Source organism: Labrus bergylta, chromosome 3 (assembly GCF_963930695.1).
Source record: "Labrus bergylta chromosome 3, fLabBer1.1, whole genome shotgun sequence".
Lineage (NCBI taxonomy): Eukaryota > Metazoa > Chordata > Actinopteri > Labriformes > Labridae > Labrus > Labrus bergylta.
Genome location: NC_089197.1, coordinates 28,421,236 through 28,426,296, shown reverse-complemented (window position 1 = coordinate 28,426,296; position 5,061 = coordinate 28,421,236).

The window sequence follows — 5,061 nt, the reverse complement described above, 5'->3', positions numbered from 1 at the left end:
GGGATTTTACCGTGTGTGTGTGTGTGTGTGTGTGTGTGTGTGTGTGTGTGTGTGTGTGTGTGTGTGTAACACCAACTGGGATTAGGGGATAGTCCAACTGTTTGTTCATCAGTCAGACAATTGTCGACCCAAGTGTGGTACATAAAAATACGTGATCTCTTTTTCATCACGGGTAAAGCAGAACACAGCTGAATTCAAGAGATTCTTTCCAAGCTATTTTTCTTTGTCGGTGGTTCACACACCTGATTCCTTCCTTTAGCTACATTTGATACCTCTTTATTTATAAAATTATTTTGCGGGGGAGTGTTTTTTAAGTGAAAACTAAAGCTGTTAGAAAAATGTGTTAAATATGTTTTTTCGAAAATGTATATTATTACAGACATCTGACCGACAGCGACCTGTATCTGTTTATTTTTAATGAACATAAGTGCACTGAGTTGTGGGCCGATCTTTACATGAAGGAGTAGCTGAGCAAAAAGACTTGAGGTGATTGAATAGATGAACAGGAAAAAGCCCAGAACAATTAGATTAAAGCAATAACGATTTTGAATGTAGCATTAAAGCTTGAGGACTTGAAGGAGCTAAAGTTTAGGAGTAAGGATAAGCTGTTAACTTAGATTTACAATATGATTCTTACCATGCACTTTAAGGTGTGGAGTTGCTTGTTAAGTAAATGTTAAGAATTTTCAATTACTGATAGTAAATGCTCATGTGGCATAACATAAGACCCAGTAACCTTCTGGGGTTTATCATTTAAAAATACAACATACATGAGAGTCCCCAGTGACCTCTTGTTTCGGCCTTGGGGCTTTAATTAGAAAATCCGTAACAAGCAGCTTCTTTGTAAGGTTATCATTGTGGAGTTTTTAATTGGTAAATGAAGCATCCACCTGTCTGGAGCACCCTTTAAGGCTGCTCAGGGAAATCCAGCATAAATATACAATCATGTTTACAATGCCCCTGTATGTCACAAAGAAAAGGTGGAGTACAGGACAGAGTTATCAGGAACACAAAACGAACAACATTAGTCTGGATCATATGCACACAAACTGGCTTTCTCTCCTCCCGCAATTGGGCAGGTACGCAGTTTAGCAACAGTAGCGGAGGTCTGAGAACACAATGTTTACTGCACAGAATAACACTGGGTCGGCCCACTCAGTTATATTTACCTCCACCCAAATAAAGTTGCCAACCATTTAAGCATTCTTATTTTCTTTATCTGCATAAGAAAGCCATCCAGGTTCGACAAACGAGGGAACATTCTCTCTTTTCTCTGTAGACCTACTTGTGTGTGTGAAAGTGGTTGACACATGCATTCGTGAAGTGTTTTAGATTTTTTCAACACACAAGTGGATCACAACCAATTTGTGAGAACCATTTCACAGCTTTTGTTATTTAGGAAAGTTTGTAAAAACATACTGCTGATGAGTATTTTCTAAAGCAGTTGTACTGTTTGAGCCACAGGACCCACCAACTACTACTCCATGAAAAATCGTGACCCAAATGTATTTTATTTATCAATCAATTTGTTTTATTTATTGATAAATTGTGCAGTCTGGACCTCAGATGGCACAAAGCCTGATACAACAAAGAAACTGGCTGTAACAAACTTTTTAAAAAGCGCTTCATAGACTTTTTGACATTATTTTTCTTCCAGGCACACATTTGCGACCCACTTTTGGGTCCCGACCCACCAGTTGAGAACCACTGGTCTAAAAATAACACACACACAAACATGTATAGAGATAAGGGATTAGTTAGGGCAGGACAGGCAGTGGCTTAGATTACTATACTTTAAAAAATAATAATAGTAAGAAAAGCAGAGCCAGTGTTGAAAATGAACTTTAAAAATCTTTGAGGAATAGCCATAAGGTCTTAGGCGTGGTTTAACATGATTTAAAAGATGTCTGAAAGAGGACTCTCTCCCCTAGCGGTTCTCTGGTCTGCTTTTGGGAATCTGCTACCATGCAGAGGTAGCTTCGACAACAAAATGACTACAAAACAAAATACCTAAACAACTTTTTAACCCTAAAGCATCATTACATTATTTCAGGGCCTGATAGAAATAATAGCATGGATATCATTAGAATAGTACTTTAAAAATAACTTCAAAAACGCTCATTGACTGTAAAGGAAACTGTCATACTGACCATTCAGTTCCCAAAAATCTGTGAATGCTTGAATAATGTCAGTACCAAATATTCTACTTCATATCTGTTCAGTCATTCTGGTCTTGTTGGCCCCATATGCTGCTGATCCCCCAAATAATTACACATTACTCACCAAATTATACATAACATCATTTATAACAGAAAACTTTCCTCCGAGAACGCAGATCAAAACTCTCACATGCTGAAGTTCAGCAATAGAAACAGGCTTAATCACTTATCAATCAAGTGTGTTTGATACCAAGTTAAAGTGGGCATTAATTCATTTCCCTGTTGAGGGCATACAGATACTCCTATTTATTTTATATTTTTCTTAGATCTGATTTCATTCATCCTTTCCCACAGTGCTTTTCAAAACGTATTTCCCCTTTCTTTCTCCATCTCATCATTTCTAACCTTTTTACCAACCAAACACCTTTCTCAGTACCTGCCTGTTTATTCCATAACTGTGTCTTTTTGACCATGTATAAATGCATTCGAAGCATCAGCTGAATAGCAAACATCAAACTGTATGTGAGGTATGTAGGCCTCCTGTAGAACTGTGAATATTTGTGTGTACTTGTGTGTTAGTGTGAATTAGCAATTGTCTTAAGTCTATGAATACATATGGCTGACTCAGTGATTCTGTCTACATCACAGCAGCTGCATCTTATCTGCACCGCTGTGACGTGTATATGTATGTGTCTTTGTGTGTGTGTGTGGGGGGGGGGGGGCACGCATCGTATCTGGAATAGGAATCTTAACAGTTTTCCACATTAGAGAAGGGGAAACGTCAGAATGCTATTGTAAGAGATACACTTCCTGTCCGATAAGCAAAAATCCTTCTCTCTTCCTCTCAGCGTCTTGCACTCACCCAACCAGCCACAGAGACACACGCACACAGAAATCCTGACATGCAGAATTTGCTTTCTATTTTTTTGCCAATCTCTCTCTTTATATCTTTTTACCTCCTCTTTTCATCAGTCTCTGTATCCCTCTCTCACTTCCCCTAATAAGCAGAGGTTCACTGTTGAGGGCAGACAGGGCAGTGCAGTTGAGAGAAAACAGAAGATGAGCACTCAAAGAGACTGATGCGGTGCCAGTTTAGCTCAGTGCTGAGAGCGTGCTGCCCATGTACAGAGGTCCTCCACCCAGTGGCCGTGAGTTAGAATCCAAACTCAACCCTTAGGTGCTTGGCCCCCCTCCCCCTATTCGTTGTGTCGTGCAATCAATGCGTCACTGCAGACTGTGGTGACGTAAATGTGGAACTGTTTACATGCCGACTGGGCTGAGCACAGTGTGGCGGAGCTAGAGCGTAAAGGGCCTTTCAGATGGGAAAGGCCCCTGTCAAGCCTATTCATTGTGTATTGTGTTGCTACACACAAGCGCGCATCTCCATGCTGCCGAGTTGAGCGGAGGGTCCCGTTTGCCGCTCTTTTGTGCAGTGCTCCCCGACGCCACCTCCCCGCGTCCAATAAGAGGGTAGCTCAGATCACAACAAACAGTGTCTCACTTTCCTGAGCTCTAGTTTAAAGACCTACCAGGACATCTACAAGAAAAAGTCATGTTTTGAAAGATATTTCCAACTGTTTGGGCGTACCAGGTGTGTTTAAAACAGAGCAGTAATGTGTGTCATGCTCGTAGAGCAATAGTTTTAGCACTGCAGCTCCTGGGCGAGCCTAAACTATCCCACAACCTGACGTGCTCTGATGATTTCATGAACAAACATTCTTTTCTTTTTTTTGCTGCTTGTCTCAAGCAGAAGAAAAGTCGGGGCTTTTTTGTCAATAGTGGACATATGGGCCTACATAGTGATGTGTCAGAAACTACTTTTCTGAGCTATTTTCCTGACTATTGTTTCGGTCACCTAGCAATGTGCGCTTTTTGCACGTGATAGTCTGTTTTAAACAATAAAAGACGAGTGCTTTGGCGTCTTTTTTATTTCGTTGTTGTTGATAAAACTACTGTTAGACCATAGACTGTAAATAAATGTGAGACATCCAGAAGAAATCAGTATTACAAAGCATACAGTTCATGTTACTGTTCTGACAAAAAGAGGAATGTCTGTGTCTTATATTTACTGATGTCAACAGCGATGTGGGTGAACATGACAATTGAAAAATAAATATTTAGTATTTATCATAAGATATTTGTTTTCTATAGAACTCCTCGAAGTCATGGAGACTGTGGTCAGTGACGAATGCCAAGTGTCAGCTGCACACCAAAAAGTTGCAGCTACCTTGTTCAATATTATTCCTGCAGATGTGACTAATAACAAAAAACAGCCTGAGCTGTCACATGTAGTTAACTGTACATTTTGTCTTGTCTGAGGCATTAATTGAACACCTTTGTATTTCTCCTATAGACACAGTGTGGATTATTGGTGACTTGTCCGTCGAGGTGCCCAGAGAGCTGCAGAGACAGAGGAAGAAACCTGAGCCTCAACAACATCTGCATCATCTGTTGGTTCTTCTGGGGTGGACTTCGGTTGCTTCCCTTCTTCAATAACTCGCTGCGAGGGAGGTCTCCCCCGGATGGCCTGAGTGATGTCACCCACATGTTCCTGCATCAATGGCGGTCTCCATGTTTGAAATGCTGTCTAACCCTTACTTTCAGTCAACCTTATCCTTATCCTTCATCAAATCAAAACGGATGAGTCATTAAAACATTCACTCCACGTACAGTGTGTGTCGATCGAGACATGAGCTAATCAGACCCATTTGTTTTTTTTGTACCAAGCTGTAAACATGTTAATCTCTGCTGTAAAAACAGGCTTTTTGAATGTGGTTTTGATGATTTAGAAATGTAGTCTTCCCTGATCTAGATCACATAATATCAACTTCTCTCATCTAAACTGGACAAAGGGTTTTAAAATGGGAAGAAAATAGTTTGATTGCAAGTTGTTTGGAGGAGA